The sequence below is a fragment of the Carassius carassius genome, chromosome 18, assembly GCF_963082965.1.
Source record: "Carassius carassius chromosome 18, fCarCar2.1, whole genome shotgun sequence".
Taxonomy (NCBI): Eukaryota; Metazoa; Chordata; class Actinopteri; order Cypriniformes; family Cyprinidae; genus Carassius; species Carassius carassius.
Window position 1 is genome coordinate 30,923,581 of NC_081772.1, and position 16,790 is coordinate 30,940,370.

The 16,790-nt window shown below is 48.2% G+C and overlaps 8 non-coding genes across 8 annotated transcripts; all 8 read right to left on the reverse strand.

Moving 5' to 3' along the window:
• Nucleotides 1-5,793: 5,793 nt before the first annotated feature.
• On the reverse strand, nucleotides 5,794-5,875 carry trnas-aga (transfer RNA serine (anticodon AGA)). The gene has a single exon. It is a non-coding gene; the product is annotated as a tRNA-Ser (tRNA).
• Nucleotides 5,876-6,908: 1,033 nt separating this feature from the next.
• trnas-aga (transfer RNA serine (anticodon AGA)) lies at nucleotides 6,909-6,990 on the reverse strand. Its single transcript has one exon. It is a non-coding gene; the product is annotated as a tRNA-Ser (tRNA).
• Nucleotides 6,991-8,493: 1,503 nt separating this feature from the next.
• On the reverse strand, nucleotides 8,494-8,575 carry trnas-uga (transfer RNA serine (anticodon UGA)). The gene has a single exon. It is a non-coding gene; the product is annotated as a tRNA-Ser (tRNA).
• Nucleotides 8,576-10,058: 1,483 nt separating this feature from the next.
• trnas-uga (transfer RNA serine (anticodon UGA)) lies at nucleotides 10,059-10,140 on the reverse strand. Its single transcript has one exon. It is a non-coding gene; the product is annotated as a tRNA-Ser (tRNA).
• Nucleotides 10,141-10,497: 357 nt separating this feature from the next.
• Nucleotides 10,498-10,579, reverse strand: trnas-aga (transfer RNA serine (anticodon AGA)). Its single transcript has one exon. It is a non-coding gene; the product is annotated as a tRNA-Ser (tRNA).
• Nucleotides 10,580-11,812: 1,233 nt separating this feature from the next.
• trnak-uuu (transfer RNA lysine (anticodon UUU)) lies at nucleotides 11,813-11,885 on the reverse strand. Its single transcript has one exon. It is a non-coding gene; the product is annotated as a tRNA-Lys (tRNA).
• Nucleotides 11,886-12,386: 501 nt separating this feature from the next.
• Nucleotides 12,387-12,468, reverse strand: trnas-aga (transfer RNA serine (anticodon AGA)). Its single transcript has one exon. It is a non-coding gene; the product is annotated as a tRNA-Ser (tRNA).
• Nucleotides 12,469-13,500: 1,032 nt separating this feature from the next.
• trnas-aga (transfer RNA serine (anticodon AGA)) lies at nucleotides 13,501-13,582 on the reverse strand. Its single transcript has one exon. It is a non-coding gene; the product is annotated as a tRNA-Ser (tRNA).
• Between the last annotated feature and the right edge of the window lie 3,208 nt (nucleotides 13,583-16,790).

A 16,790-nucleotide genomic window follows, 5' to 3' on the forward strand; every position in this document is an offset into this window, starting at 1 on the left:
TTTGACTATATTTTTAATAAAAAAAAAAAATTATAATAATAATAATCTGACAAACACACCACACACTCTTGCCAGGACTTGCACCTGGAATCTTCCACCCAAAGGGTGGATGTGTTACTATTACACCACAAGAGTTGTGTCTTTCTTTTTTTTACAAACACTGCAAATTAAACACTGGAAACAGCAACTAAAAACAAAATGTTCACAGCACAACACACACACAGCACAACATATGCAACTATATAAAAACCTAACTATATACATTACTATATACACCAATGAAAAAAAAATCAAAGAACTCCCTGTACATTCTCCCTCCACTGTGTAACAGAGAGGCCTGAGGCTGGACAATACCACCGGCCCTTCAGCTGAGTGTGGCCAGTTGTCTTATTTTTTGCCAGCCCACACTGCTTGCAGATATAGTGATATATATCCTTTGCTAGTCGTTTCCATGGTGGTTCACCTCTAGCCACTCGCTCCTCATCCTCTTGGGCAGCTTTCTGCCTTCTCCATGTGCGCTGCCTGGGCTGAGTAGAGGGACAAGTTTGTGATGGCAATGTATTAGGCTGCTGGAATTGGGGAGGGGGCTGGAATTGGGGAGGTGGCTGGAATTGGGGAGGTGGCTGGAATTGGGAAGGTGGCTGGAATTGGGGAGGGGGCTGGAATTGGGAAGGTGGCTGGAATTTGGGAGGGGGATGGAATTGGGTAGAATGAGGCAGTGGTAGACCTGGTTGGCAGCTGGGAAAGGGTGGGTAGGACCCAGGGGGGAATGCAAAGTGTGGTGCTGGTGGGTATATGGGAAATGCAGAGTAAGATCCAGGAGGAGGGGTGGGCATTGGGCACCTGTTGGAGATACGCTTACGAATGAAGGCCTCTCCCTCCTGATTTGCTGAATCCTGAAATACCATGGCCTCATGCCCATGCTGTGCAGGAACAGCTGGAAGTTTGCGCACTTCAGGAAGAGCCTCCTTTGCCAAATATACTTGTTTGGGCAGTGCAGTACCCTGCAGAAGCATGTCTCTGTCTACACGTTTCTGTCTTTTTAGTAGCCTGCAAGAGAAACATTCTTCGTCTTAAATTAGCAATTTAAGTGAATAAAAGCCCATTGTCTTTACTTCCTGTAGCATCATTTTTAAAAGCATGTACAAGAAGGTTTTATAAGTACAATCTTGATATACTACTGTGATTGTGCAAAAGTATCGCATAAAACAAGACTCACCACGAGGAGACAGTAGTGGTGTTTATCGGGACCAGAACAAGGTTAGTCTGTCCTAGAACCTCTCTGCTGTCCTCCATCAGCTGTTTTAAGTGGCTGTATACCACCACAATAGATTGTGGAATTGGCAGAGTTTTTCCTTGTGTGTCCCTGGGCCTGTTCCGTGCTTGCTGAAACTCTTTCAAAAGCCTTAGGCAAACACATTCACAGACCCTGTGGACTTCAGGGTCCTGAGCTGCCTGCCCATGAGTCATGAACAATCTATGGAAAATAAAGATGATATAATCTGAACTGTATACTGGGTTATAAACTAGTGACGATCCAAATAGTCAAATTACCTCTCTGCTGCCTGCTGTCCTGGAGCAGAGCCACTCTGCTTCCTGGATGCTCTCCAAGGTCCTGTCAAAGCCTTCTTCTTAACCCTCTGGCTATATTTTGATGGTACCTTGTCCATGGCATGCAGAGCCATGTACAGCTGGACTATGTTGGCCTCCTCTTGTGATGACAAGGCAGTGATCGTTCGGTTTAGGCCAACCAAATAGGCTGCCAGGGCATCAACTCCCTCCCAGCCCAAGACACCTCTGGAATCACACTGTGTACTCTGGAAATTGAGAAAAATGCCAAACACAGTCCAATAAACATATACGGTGTTGTAATAATTATTTTGCATTGTACATGCATATATTTAAACTTTTCACATTGGTGACAATAGGCGTTTTGCACTGTACCAGATAAAAAATTTTTAAAGTAAAAAATAGTACAGGATAGCAATATTACCTGGCTTGATGTGCTAGGACTTGCAGTGTCATCCTCCTCTTCCTCAGTGACCTCCTCATCTGGGGATTTGGGTTCAGTGTCACCCACCTGACTTGTCACCTGGGCCTGCACGACAGCTACTGGAGAGTCATCAGCCCTAAGGTCAGCTGCATGACACACAGTCGTGTCAATTTCACTATCCTCTTCGGGCTCCTCTGGGGGGACTTCAGGCATGTCATTGTGGTGTGCAATCAACTGGTCGCCTCTATTGGACTGGGCCAACAAGTACTCCACTGCAATGCGCTTCCCTGCAATAATTTGTACCACATTGTTAATGGGGAGAGGACACACACACTCACACACACACACAAACAAACAAACACAGGAGAGAGAGAAATACTCCAATGCTCAGCATTTTCCTGTGAGATATCTTACCAGTGGGTTTTCCTGGAGGGGTAAATTCTGGCATCAAAGCCTGACCAAGGACCCGTTGGCTCATGCTGTTTAAATGAGACATTGTGCAGACATCAAATGTCCTTAGGGTTTAGGCCCCCACCACAGATACAGCTTTTTTTGCCCGGCTCAGGTTCCACCTCGAGGCCCCCTCTAACATGTACATTTGTGTGTGCATGGCATTGCATCTCCATCCTAAGAATGAAAATGCACAGATTCAGTCAGCAATTATTTTAAACTGAGGACATACAAATTTAATGACACAGTTATAGAACAGTAACACATAATAATGAGACTGATAGTAAATTCCATGAAAACAAGCCAAATCCAGGTAGCACCCAGGGTTCTGTTGTTGACACAATAGCGATCTTTTCAACGTAAAAATCTACAAAACATACTGCAATTTAATATTCAGAATTTACCAGGAATGAAGGCACACTGGTGGCGGTAAAAAAAAAAACTCTCCAGCGATTATGACCCCCTGCCACACTTAAGCACGTTTAGGACTTTGCCACCCTTCTGGAGTGTCCCCGTCTTTGTGTACAACTCTAAATGTGGAGGGTTCTGGATGCACTCGAGGTGTTTTTGTTGCATCTCCCAGACATGGTGCATGCTGTCAGGGTTAACCAGGTGAAACCCTGTAGTGTCAGTTAGCTCCCACACTGATTCCAGCAGCCCTGAAATCATGGCCCGGATCTCCTCAGCCCTGCGTGTCCGCCGCCTACAGTGCTTCGCGAGTTCACCTGGGCTGATGCTGGCCATGAGCTGAGCCTCAGTGGGAGCCTTTCCACCATGGCTGCACTTCCACTCCCCTCTCTTGGCAGGCTTAAGTTCTTTCACATCCTCCTGATCCCACTCAAAGATACAGGAGGAAAGTTTTGAACAAAAGGTACCATAGAGAGGGTGGTGCTCTGTAGTAAGGCCACAGTTGAATCTTCTCATAAAATGGAAGATATCTAGCCTTACAATAGACTTCCATGGTCGAAAAAGTTTTAACACTGAAGATGCACCTGTGGAGGAGAAAAAATAAAAAACATGCATTTGATTTAATTTCAAACATACTTTTCAGTCAATATAATTTATTACAATTTTAATACACTGGCTGTAAAAATAATACTAATTAATTACCATCACCAATAGGGAAAGGGGAACTTTTTTACACCACTATTAATTTTATAAAATATATTGCAGTGCACATTTGATAAAGTAGTAATTTGAAAATCTCACCTGACTGACTGCAGCAATCCCGGTCAACATAGATGACCTCGGGCTCTTGCTCGCCAGCATTCTGGTAGCGTTTGACGACGCCCTGGCACAGCTCCTCCAGTCCTGCGCCTTCAGCTGTTGTCAGAACACTGTTCAGAACCTGGCCGAGCTCATTGCCAATGTTGGTCATCCATGCAGCCGTGTCCCCAATGCCACCAGCCAGCTTTTTGGTGATCTGAAAAACAAAAAGAAGGAAAAATAAAGACATTCTGACAAGCTTAATTATACATTTTCTTTGATTTGTTATGGTACATTATAATATATATATAACACAAATGTATATAACACAACATTTTTCATCATGTTGAAATTCTTTCTGGCTGAAAATAAACCTCATGCTGAAACCTTCATGTATTGTACCTTCTTTGTAGAATCCATCTTCAGGATTCGGCCATAGGTGGAGGTAATCACCCCCTTCATCTCGTCCAAATGGCTGAGGATATCGTTGGAGTGGACAGTCTCAAACCACTGGGCGAGTGGAAGTGGCCTGAAGGGTGCGGGTGCAGAAAAGGCAGGTGCCGTTGCAGATTGGACCAGGGTAACCTTTCTCAAATGATGCCTGGCCTGAGGAAAGTCACACATTTCCTGTCCAGGGCTAGCTGAGTGGTCAGCACCGCTGGAAACATGGTCCTGTGTGCCACATCCAGTTGTGAAAGGATGTCCTGGCTCCATGGGCATACTGGCAGCTTGCATACACTGCAGCGTGGATAGTCCCCACCCACAAGGTAATAGCGGCTATCCATGTCAATCACCTCCCTGACCTTCGGGTAAATTCCTGAATGGTGCATCTTCCGGCCACACTGTGGGCATTTAAGAGGAATGCCCCACATCCTCATTGGTGCCCACAAGAACATCCTCTGTCGGAAGTACCACCCGGGCTCAGGAGGACATGGCTTGGGCTGCATCGATGGATAATACCAGTTCACCTGGATCTTCTGCCTCAGCTGCCCTGTGGGCTCATAGAGGCACTTGGCAATCCACACACAATCTGCTGGCTGGAGGACTCTCTTGAACTGACTGGGAAGAAAGCTCTCCCAGTCAGTAATAGCCTGAGGCAGAGATGGTGTAGGCTGCAGTGAGGGTACTGGATGTGAGGATGGAGTGGGCTGTGGAGATGGAGAGCACCGTGGAGGTGGTGGTGAGGTCTTTGGAGCTGGAGAGTGGTGTGGGAATGGAGTGGGCCCTGGGGATGGAGACACTGGTACTGGCATTGGAGACTGCAAGTGCTGTGGAGGTGGAGGCAGCCATGGAGATGGTGAGGGGCAAGGAGATGGTGTGGGATTTTTTAAAGGGCTGACACTTGGAGCCAATAGAGCCCCATAATGGCTCGACTCAATGTGTTGGAGGAGTCTGACGGCACCCTGGGCCCTGACCCCACAGCTGTCACACCTCTCTTCAACGTGGTGGTAAGAGAGGTGCTCGGAGAACTTCTCTGCCTCCACAACCACACTACACAGAGAACATTTCACCCCATGTACTTCCTGTGATGTCCCAAAGATTGGCATGTCAACTTGCTGATTGGCTATTTCCTCTCGGTAGGAATTGATTGGCTCCTTTGCCCCATCTGTTCAAAAGTTTCGGATTTGCATTAGGAACTGTTCGGATTAATTTAGGATGTGTTCGGACTTTCGTCCTGACTTTGTTAGGAATTGTTGCGACCTTGTTCGGAAGTATTCAAATGTTGTTAGGAAGTGTTAGGAAGTGTTAAGCCGTCCGATCGCTGGAAGGTACGGCCACGACTACGCCTAATGTTAGAAAGCAAGCCCCCTTGTCTGGTGGCGCCCTGCACAGGCCAAGCTTCAGAAACAAAATCACGCAGAAAGATGAGGTGGTAAAAAATTTTTAAACCTTCCTGTATACTCAACGGCAAAGGGTTGCAGTGACCCAGATTCGAACCTGGGTTGCTTCGGCCACAACGCAGAGTACTAACCACTATAAGATCACGGCGTGCCACTGGCTCACCCAAGACAGCCCCTGGAGCCCGGATATAAGAAGCAGCAGCGGCGTGTTTGTCCATCGTAGAGGGACTGGACATTTCGCAAATAAGTGCGAGGACCATGAAAAATGCATGGACGCTTTGCCTCATGGCCTTCAGCAAACAGCGTAGTCGGCAGGATTCGAACCTGCGCAGGGAGACCCCAATGGATTTCTAGTCCATCGCCTTAACCACTCGGCCACGACTACAGGAGTAGACCAATTTCTGCTCAGTTTGTGTCGAACACTGCTGCCTGACCTACTTGCAACCAACCCAGCTCAGTCAGCAAGCGGAGATTGCAAGCTAGCCCTGCAAGCGGGTAAAACAGCGGTCCCACTGAGGAGAAATCAGGCTGCCATGTCTCATCCTATGTAATGGGGTTTTTCAGTACTGGCCCTGGGGACCGACAGCACTGCACAATTGGGAAGTCTGTCTTATTCTACTCACTCTGTGAGCACTCTTTCCTAAAGGGCTGACCATCAGAATCAGGTGTGCCGAACAAGGGAGATGCACTGATCCCCGGGAGCAGGAAGGAACATCGCTCTAGTACAGAGTCAGCAGATGAGATGGACCGTAGTGATAGCAAGCTGAGGCCTACAAAAAGAAGACTGACCTTCGCCCAAACAGGGACTTGAATTAAGCAGACCACCTTCTGCCATGTTGTGTGTAACACTGCTGCCTGACCTACATGCAACCTAGCAAGCGGAGATTGTAAGCTAGCCCTGGAAGCGGCTAAAACAGCAGTCCCACTGAGGAAAAATCAGGCTGCCATGTCTCATCCTATGTAATGGGGTTTTTCAGTACTGGCCCTGGGGACCGACAGCACTGCACAAATGGGAGGTCTGTCTTATTCTACTCACTCCGTGAGCACTCTTTCCTAAAGGGCCTAATGTTAGAAAGCAAGCCCCCTTGTCTGTTGGCGCCCTGCACAGGCCAAGCTTCAGAAACAAAATCACGCAGAAAGATGAGGTGGTAAAAAATTTTCAACCTTCCAGTATTCTCAACGGCAAAGGGTTGCCGTGACCCTGATTCGAACCGGGGTTGCTGCGGCCACAACGCAGAGTACTAACCACTATACGATCACGGCGTGCCACTGGCTCACCCAAGAGAACCCCTGGAGCCCGGATACAAGAAGCAGCAGTGGCGTGTTTGTCCATCGAAGAGGGACTGGACATTTTGCAATTAAGTGCGAGGACAATGAAAAATGCATGGATGCTTTGCCTCATGGCCTTCAGCAAATAGCGTAGTTGGCAGGATTCGAACCTGCGCGGGGAGACCCCAATGGATTTCTAGTCCATCGCCTTAACCACTGGGCCACGACTACGGGAGTAGACCAATTTCTGCTCAGTTTGTGTCGAACACTGCTGCCTGACCTACTTGCAACCAACCCAGCTCAGTCAGCAAGCGGAGATTGCAAGCTAGCCTTGCAAGCGGGTAAAAAAGCGGTCCCACTGAGGATAAATAAGCCTGCCATGTCTCATCCTATGTAATGGGGTTTTTCAGTACTGACCCTGGGGACCGACAGCACTGCACAATTGGGAAGTCTGTCTTATTCTACTCACTCTGTGAGCACTCTTTCCTAAAGGGCTGACCATCAGAATGAGGTGTGCCGAACAAGGGAGATGCACTGATCCCCGGGAGCAGGAAGGAACATCGCTCTAGTACAGAGTCAGCAGATGAGATGGACCGTAGTGATAGCAAGCTGAGGACTACAAAAAGAAGACTGACCTTCGCCTAAACAGGGACTTGAATTAAGCAGACCACCTTCTGCCATGTTGTGTGTAACACTGCTGCCTGACCTACATGCAACCTAGCAAGCTGAGATTGTAAGCTAGCCCTGGAAGCGGCTAAAACAGCAGTCCCACTGAGGAGAAATCAGGCTGCCATGTCTCATCCTATGTAATGGCGTTTTTCAGTACTGGCCCTGGGGACCGACAGCACTGCACAAATGGGAGGTCTTTCTTATTCTACTCACTCCGTGAGCACTCTTTCCTAAAGGGCTGACCAACAGAATCATGTGTGCCGAACAAGGGAGATGCACTGATCCCCGGGAGAAGGAAGGAACATCGCTCTAATACAGAGTCAGCAGAAAAGATGGACCCGTAGTGATAGCAAGGTGACTCCGCCAAAAGCAGACAGACCTTCACCCTAACAGGGACTTGAACCCTGGACCCTCAAATTAAAAGTCTGATGCTCTACCGACTGAGCTATCCAGGCTCTTGTGGAGCACTGGCTTCTCACCTTTTATAAAGCATCAGTTTTACAACAAGCTGCCCAGAAGAGACACAGGTGTCACAAGGATGAAAGCTAGAAATAGTTATGGCACAGAGAGCGAAGGAACATAGATGGCACAATTACAGTCACAGAAAGCTAAAGCAATACTGCAAATCCCTCCCGTAGTCGGCAGAGTTCGAACCTGCGCAGGGAGATCCCAATGGATTTCAAGTCCATCGCCTTAACCTCTCGGCCACGACTACGCCTAATGTTAGAAAGCAAGCCCCCTTGTCTGATGGCGCCCTGCACAGGCCAAGCTTCAGAAACAAAATCACGCAGAAAGATGAGGTGGTATAAATTTTTCAACCTTCCAGTATACTCAACGGCAAAGGGTTGCCGTGACCCTGATTCGAACCGGGGTTGCTGCGGCCACATTGCAGAGTACTAACCACTACACGATCACGGCGTGCCACTGGCTCTCCCAAGACAACCCCTGGAGCCCGGATACAAGAAGCAGCAGCGGCGTGTTTGTCCATCGAAGAGGGTCTGGACATTTCACAAATATGTGCGAGGACTGTGAAAAATGCTTTGCCTCATGGCCTTCAGCAAACAGCGTAGTCGGCAGGATTCGAACCTGCGCGGGGAGACCCCAATGGATTTCAAGTCCATCGCCTTAAACACTCGGCCACGACTACGGGAGTAGACCAATTGCTGCTCAGTTTGTGTCCAACACTGCTGCCTGACCTACTTGCAACCAACCTAGCTCAGTCAGCAAGCGGAGATTGCAAGCTAGCCCTGCAAGCGGGTAAAACAGCGGTCCCACTGAGGAGAAATCAGGCTGCCATGTCTCATCCTATGTAATGGGTTTTTTCAGTACTGGCCCTGGGGACTGACAGCACTGCACAATTGGGAAGTCTGTCTTATTCTACTCACTCTGTGAGCACTCTTTCCTAAAGGGCTGACCATTAGAATCAGGTTTGCCGAACAAGGGAAATGCACTGATCCCCGGGAGCAGAAAGGAACATCGCTCTAGTACAGAGTCAGCAGAAGATATGGACCGTAGTGATAGCAAGCTGAGGCCTACAAAAAGAAGACTGACCTACGCCCAAACAGGGACTTGAATTAAGCAGACCACCTTCTGTCATGTTGTGTGTAACACTGGTGCCTGACCTACTTGCAACCTAGCAAGCCGAGATTGTAATCTAGCCCTGGAAGCGGCTAAAACAGCAGTCCCACTGAGGAGAAACCAGGCTGCCATGTCTCATCCTATGTAATGGGGTTTTTCAGTACTGGCCCTGGGGACCGACAGCACTGCACAAATGGGAGGTCTGTCTTATTCTACTCACTCCGTGAGCACTCTTTCCTAAAGGGCTGACCATCAGAATCATGTGTGCCGAACAAGGGAGATGTACTGACCCCCTGGAGAAGGAAGAAACATCGCTCTAATACAGAGTCAGCAGAAGAGATGGACCCGTAGTGATAGCAAGCTGAGGCCTCCAAAATGTAGACTGACCTTAGCCCAAACAGGGACTTGAATTAAGCAGACTACCATCTGCCCTGTTGTGTGTCACATTGTTGCCTGATCTACTTGAAACCTAGCAAGCCGAGATTGTAAGCTAGCCCTGGAAGCGGGTAAAACAGCAATCCCACTGAGGAGAAATCAGGCTGCCATGTCTCATCCTATGTAATGGGGTTTTTCAGTGCTGGGCCTGGGGACCGACAGCACTGCACAATTCGGAGGTCTGTCTTATTTTACTCACTCTGTGAGCGCGCTTTCCTAACGAGCTGACCATCAGAATCTGGTGTGCCAAACAAGGGAGGTGCACTGATACCCTGGAGCAGGAAGGAACACCGCTCCAGTACAGATTCAGAAGAAGAGATGGACCGTAGTGATAGCAAGGTGACTCCGCCAAAAGCAGACAGAACTTCGCCCAAACAGAGACTTGAACCCTGGACCCTGAGATTAAAAGTCTGATGCCCTACTGACTGAGCTATCCGGGCTCTTGTGGGGCACTGGCTTCTCACCTTTTATAAAGCAGCAGTTTTACAACAAGCTGCCCAGAAGAGACGCAGGTGTCACAAGGATGAAAGCTAGAAGCAGTTATGGCACAGAGAGCGAAGGACCATAGAAGGCACAATTACGTCACAGAAAGCTAAAGCAATACTGCAAATCCATCCCGTAGTCGGCAGAGTTCGAACCTGCGCAGGGAGACCCCAATGGATTTCAAGTCCATCGCCTTAACCTCTCGGCCACGACTACGCCTAATGTTAGAAAGCAAGACCCCTTGTCTGGTGGCGCCCTGCACAGGCCAAGCTTCAGAAACAAAATCACGCAGAAGGATGAGGTGGTAAAAAATTTTCAACCTTCCCGTATACTCAACGGCAAAGGGTTGCTGTGACCCGGATTCGAACCGGGGTTGCTGCAGCCACAACGCAGAGTACTAACCACTATACGATCACGGCGTGCCACTGGCTCACCCAAGACAACCCCTGGAGCCCGGATACAAGAAGCAGCAGTGGCGTGTTGTCCATCGAAGAGGGACTGGACATTTCGCAAATAAGTGCGAGGACCATGAAAAATGCATGGATGCTTTGCCTCATGGCCTTCAGCAAACAGCGTAGTCGGCAGGATTCAAACCTGCGCGGGGAGACCCCAATGGATTTCTAGTCCATCGCCTTAACCACTCGGCCACGACTACGGGAGTAGACCAATTTCTGCTCAGTTTGTGTCCAACACTGCTGCCTGACCTACTTTCAACCAACCCAGCTCAGTCAGCAAGCGGAGATTGCAAGCTAGCCCTGCAAGTGGGTAAAACAGCGGTCCCACTGAGGAGAAATCAGCCTGCCATGTCTCATCCTATGTAATGGGGTTTTTCAGTACTGACCCTGGGGACCGACAGCACTGCACAATTGGGAAGTCTGTCTTATTCTACTCACTCTGTGAGCACTCTTTCCTAAAGGGCTGACCATCAGAATCAGGTGTGCCGAACAAGGGAGATGCACTGATCCCCGGGAGCAGGAAGGAACATCGCTCTAGTACAGAGTCAGCAGATGAGATGGAGCGTAGTGATATGAATCTGAGGCCTACAAAAAGAAGACTGACCTTCGCCCAAACAGGGACTTGAATTAAGCAGACCACCTTCTGCCATGTTGTGTGTAACACTGCTGCCTGACCTACTTGCAACCTAGCAAGCGGAGATTGTAAGCTAGCCCTGGAAGCGGCTAAAACAGCAGTCCCACTGAGGAGAAATGAGGCTGCCATGTCTCATCCTATGTAATGGGGTTTTTCAGTACTGGCCCTGGGGACCGACAGCACTGCACAAATGGGAGGTCTTTCTTATTCTACTCACTCCGTGAGCACTCTTTCCTTAAGGGCTGACCATCAGAATCATGTGTGCCGAACAAGGGAGATGCACTGATCCCCGGGAGAAGGAAGGAACATCGCTCTAATACAGAGTCAGCAGAAGAGATGGACCCGTAGTGATAGCAAGCTGAGCCCTCCAAAAAGTAGACTGACCTTCGCCCAAACAGGGACTTGAATTAAGCAGACTACCTTCTGCCCTTTTGTTTGTCACATTGCTGCCTGACCTACTTGCAACCTAGCAAGCCGAGATTGTAAGCTAGCCCTGGAAGCGGGTAAAACAGCAGTCCCACTGAGGAGAAATCAGGCTGCCATGTCTCATCCTATGTAATAGGGTTTTTCAGTGCTGGGCCTGGGGACCGACAGCACTGCACAATTCGGAGGTCTGTCTTATTCTACTTACTCTGTGAGCGCGCTTTCCTAATGAGCTGACCATCAGAATCAGGTGTGCCAAACAAGGGAGGTGCACTGATGCCCTGGAGCAGGAAGGAACACCGCTCCAGTACAGATTCAGAAGAAGAGATGGACCGTAGTGATAGCAAGGTGACTCCGCCAAAAGCAGACAGAACTTCGCCCAAACAGGGACTTGAACCCTGGACCCTCAGAATAAAAGTCTGATGCTCTACTGACTGAGCTATCCGGGCTCTTGTGGAGCAATGGTTTCTCACCTTTTATAAAGCAGGAGTTTTACAACAAGCTGCCCAGAAGAGACGCAGGTGTCACGAGGATGAAAGCTAGAAGCAGTTATGGCACAGAGAGCGAAGGACCATAGAAAGCACAATTATCGTCACAGAAAGCTAAAGCAATACTGCATAGCCCTCCTGTAGTCAGCAGGGCCAAGCTTCAGAAACAAAATCACGCAGAAAGATGAGGTGGTGAAAAATTTTCAACCTTCCCGTATACTCAACGGCAAAGGGTTGCAATGACCCGGATTCGAACCAGGGTTGTTGCGGCCACAACGCAGAGTACTAACCACTATACGATCACGGCGTGCTACTGGCTCACCCAAGACAACCCCTGGAGCCTGGATACAAGAAGCAGCAGCGGCGTGTTTGTCCATCGAAGAGGGACTGGACATTTCGCAAATAAGTGCGAGGACCGTGAAAAATGTATGGATGATTTGCCTCATGGCCTTCAGCAAACAGCATAGTCAGCAGGATTCGAACCTGCACAGGGAGACCCCAATGGATTTCTAGTCCATCGCCTTAACCACTCGGCCACGACTACGGGAGTAGACCGATTTCTGCTCAGTTTGTGTCGAACACTGCTGCCTGACCTACTTGCAACCAACCCAGCTCAGTCAGCAAGCGGAGATTGCAAGCTAGCCCTGCAAGCGGGTAAAACAGCGCTTCCACTGAGGAGAAATCATGCTGCCATGTCTCATCCTATGTAATGAGGTTTTTCAGTACTGGCCCTGGGGACCGACAGCACTGCACAATTGGGAAGTCTGTCTTATTCAACTCACTCTGTGAGCACTCTTTCCTAAAGGGCTGACCATCAGAATCAGTTTGCCGAACAAGGGAGATGCACTGATCCCCGGGAGCAGGAAGGAACATCGCTCTAGTACAGAGTCAGCAGATGAGATGGACCGTAGTGATAGCAAGCTGAGGCCTACAAAAAGAAGACTGACCTTCGCCCAAACAAGAACTTGATTTAAGCAGACCACCTTCTGCCATGTTGTGTGTAACACTGCTGCCTGACCTACATGCAACCTAGCAAGCGGAGATTGTAAGCTAGCCCTGGAAGCGGCTAAAACAGCAGTCCCACTGAGGAGAAATCAGGCTGCCATGTCTCATCCTATGTAATGGGGTTTTTCAGTACTGGCCCTGGGGACCGACAGCACTGCACAAATGGGAGGTCTTTCTTATTCTACTCACTCCGTGAGCACTCTTTCCTGAAGGGCCTAATGTTAGAAAGCAAGCCCCCTTGTCTGATGGCGCCCTGCACAGGCCAAGCTTCAGAAACAAAATCACGCAGAAAGATGAGGTGGTAGAAAATTTTCAACCTTCCAGTATACTCAACGGCAAAGGGTTGCCGTGACCCGGATTCGAATCAGGGTTGTTGCAGCCACAACGCAGAGTACTAACCACTATACGATCACAGCGTGCCGCTGGCTCACCCAAGAGAACCCCTGGAGCCCGGATACAAGAAGCAGCAGCGGCGTGTTTGTCCATCGAAGAGGGACTGGACATTTCGCAAATAAGTGCGAGGACCATGAAAAATGCATGGATGCTTTGCCTCATGGCCTTCAGCAAACAGCGTAGTCGGCAGGATTCGAACCTGCGCGGGGAGACCCCAATGGATTTCTAGTCCATCGCCTTAACCACTCGGCCACGACTACGGGAGTAGACCAATTTCTGCTCAGTTTGTGTCCAACACTGCTGCCTGACCTACTTGCAACCAACCCAGCTCAGTCAGCAAGCGGAGATTGCAAGCTAGCCCTGCAAGCGGGTAAAACAGAGGTCCCACTGAGGAGAAATAAGCCTGCCATGTCTCATCCTATGTAATGGGGTTTTTCAGTACTGACCCTGGGGAACGACAGCACTGCACAATTGGGAAGTCTGTCTTATTCTACTCACTCTGTGAGCACTCTTTCCTAAAGGGCTGACCATCAGAATCAGGTGTGCCGAACAAGGGAGATGCACTGATCCCCGGGAGCAGGAAGGAACATCGCTCTAGTACAGAGTCAGCAGATGAGATGGACCGTAGTGATAGCAAGCTGAGGCCTACAAAAAGAAGACTGACCTTCGCCCAAACAGGGACTTGAATTAAGCAGACCACCTTCTGCCATGTTGTGTGTAACACTGCTGCCTGACCTACATGCAACCTAGCAAGCGGAGATTGTAAGCTAGCCCTGGAAGCGGCTAAAACAGCAGTCCCACTGAGGAGAAATCAGGCTGCCATGTCTCATCCTATGTAATGGCGTTTTTCAGTACTGGCCCTGGGGACCGACAGCACTGCACAAATGGGAGGTCTTTCTTATTCTACTCACTCCGTGAGCACTCTTTCCTAAAGGGCTGACCATCAGAATCATGTGTGCCGAACAAGGGAGATGCACTGATCCCCGGGAGAAGGAAGGAACATCGCTCTAATACAGAGTCAGCAGAAGAGATGGACCCGTAGTGATAGCAAGGTGACTCCGCCAAAAGCAGACAGACCTTCACCCTAACAGGGACTTGAACCCTGGACCCTCAAATTAAAAGTCTAATGCTCTACCGACTGAGCTATCCAGGCTCTTGTGGAGCACTGGCTTCTCACCTTTTATAAAGCAGCAGTTTTACAACAAGCTGCCCAGAAGAGACGCAGGTGTCACAAGGATGAAAGCTAGAAATAGTTATGGCACAGAGAGCGAAGGAACATAGATGGCACAATTACAGTCACAGAAAGCTAAAGCAATACTGCAAATCCCTCCCGTAGTCGGCAGAGTTCGAACCTGCGCAGGGAGACCCCAATGCATTTCAAGTCCATCGCCTTAACCTCTCGGCCACGACTACGCCTAATGTTAGAAAGCAAGCCCCCTTGTCTGATGGCGCCCTGCACAGGCCAAGCTTCAGAAACAAAATCACGCAGAAAGATGAGGTGTTAAAAATTTTTCAACCTTCCAGTATACTCAACGGCAAAGGGTTGCCGTGACCCTGATTCGAACCGGGGTTGCTGCGGCCACATCGCAGAGTACTAACCACTATACGATCACGGCGTGCCACTGGCTCTCCCAAGACAACCTATCATTGTTTCTATCATTGTTTCTTGCACCTCTTGCCACATGTACAGTTTATCTATCTCTGTCGCTGATGAGGGATTCACATGTGATAAATGCAGGGAAATAGTTAGGCTGACAGAGAAGATTTCAGAATTAGAGACACGCATCCAAACTTTAATTGAGGATAGTAAAAATGTTAGGGCTCTAGATACGGCTTTGGATGCGTCTAGCTCAGGGATTCCTGTACATTGTTCGGTTCCGGAAACAGAGCCCTTGCAGCAGGGCAACTGGGTGACGGTGAGGCAGCGTAGTCGTGGGTCAAAACACCGCTCTTCTGTTCCGATCAAAACATTAAACAGGTTCTCCCCACTCAGTGATGCACCCACTGAGAAACCTGATGAAAGTGCTCTAGTTATTGGTGAATCTATTGTACGGAACGTGAATATAGAGACACCAGCCACCACAGTCAAATGTTTACCGGGAGCCAGAGCGCCTGACATCTTGGCAAATTTAAAAGTGCTGGCTAATGCTAAACGTAAATACAGTAAGATTGTTATTCATGCCGGCGCTAATGATGTTCGACTTCGCCAGTCGGAGATCACTAAAAATAACATTAAAGAGGTGTGTGAACTTGCAAGCACGATGTCAGACACTGTAATATGCTCTGGTCCCCTCCCTGCTTACCGTGGTGATGAGATGCATAGCAGATTGTCATCACTCAATGGCTGGATGTCTAAGTGGTGCCCACAGAATAACATAGGTTTCATAGACAATTGGACGAGCTTTTGGGGCAGACCTGACCTGTTTAAAAGAGATGGTCTTCATCCCTCCTGGGGTGGCGCCACTCTTCTCTCTAGAAATATGGCAAATAGTCTTAGTGTTTATACTTGACTAACTGGGGCCCAGGTCAGGAAGCAGACAGACTGGCTAAACCGACCGTCTGCTAGCTGCCTCCCGTCACAGAGGTCAGTTAATTCTCAGCACATAGAGACATTTTCACCTAGATATCACACTATAGAGACTGTGTCTGTTCCCCGAACTAGAAAAAACAAAAAACGTCCAAAACAGGTTAAGATTAACAATTTAATTGAGGTTCAACAAATAAAAAACAGAAGCAATATGGATAAACAAATGATAAAGCTTGGCTTATTGAATATCAGATCCCTTTCTACGAAAACACTTTTTGTAAATAATATGATCACTGATCATAATATAGATGTACTCTGTTTGACAGAAACCTGGCTAAAACCTGATGATTACATTATTTTAAATGAGTCCACCCCCCAAGATTACTGTTATAAACATGAGCCACGTCTAAAAGGCAAAGGTGGAGGTGTTGCTTCAATTTATAACAACGTTTTCAGGATTTCTCAGAGGGCAGGCTACAAGTATAACTCGTTTGAAGTAATGGTACTTCATATAACATTATCCAAAGAAACAAATGTTAATGATAAATCCCCTGTTATGTTTGTACTGGCTACTGTATACAGGCCACCAGGGCACCATACAGACTTTATTAAAGAGTTTGGTGATTTTACATCTGAGTTAGTTCTGGCTGCAGATAAAGTTTTAATAGTTGGTGATTTTAATATCCATGTTGATAATGAAAACGATGCATTGGGATCAGCATTTATAGACATTCTGAACTCTATTGGTGTTAGACAACACGTTTCAGGACCTACTCATTGTCGAAATCATACTCTAGATTTAATACTGTCACATGGAATTGATGTTGATGGTGTTGAAATTATTCAGCCAAGTGATGATATCTCAGATCATTATTTAGTTCTTTGCAAAATTCATATAGCCAAAATTGTAAATTCTACTTCTTGTTACAAGTATGGAAGAA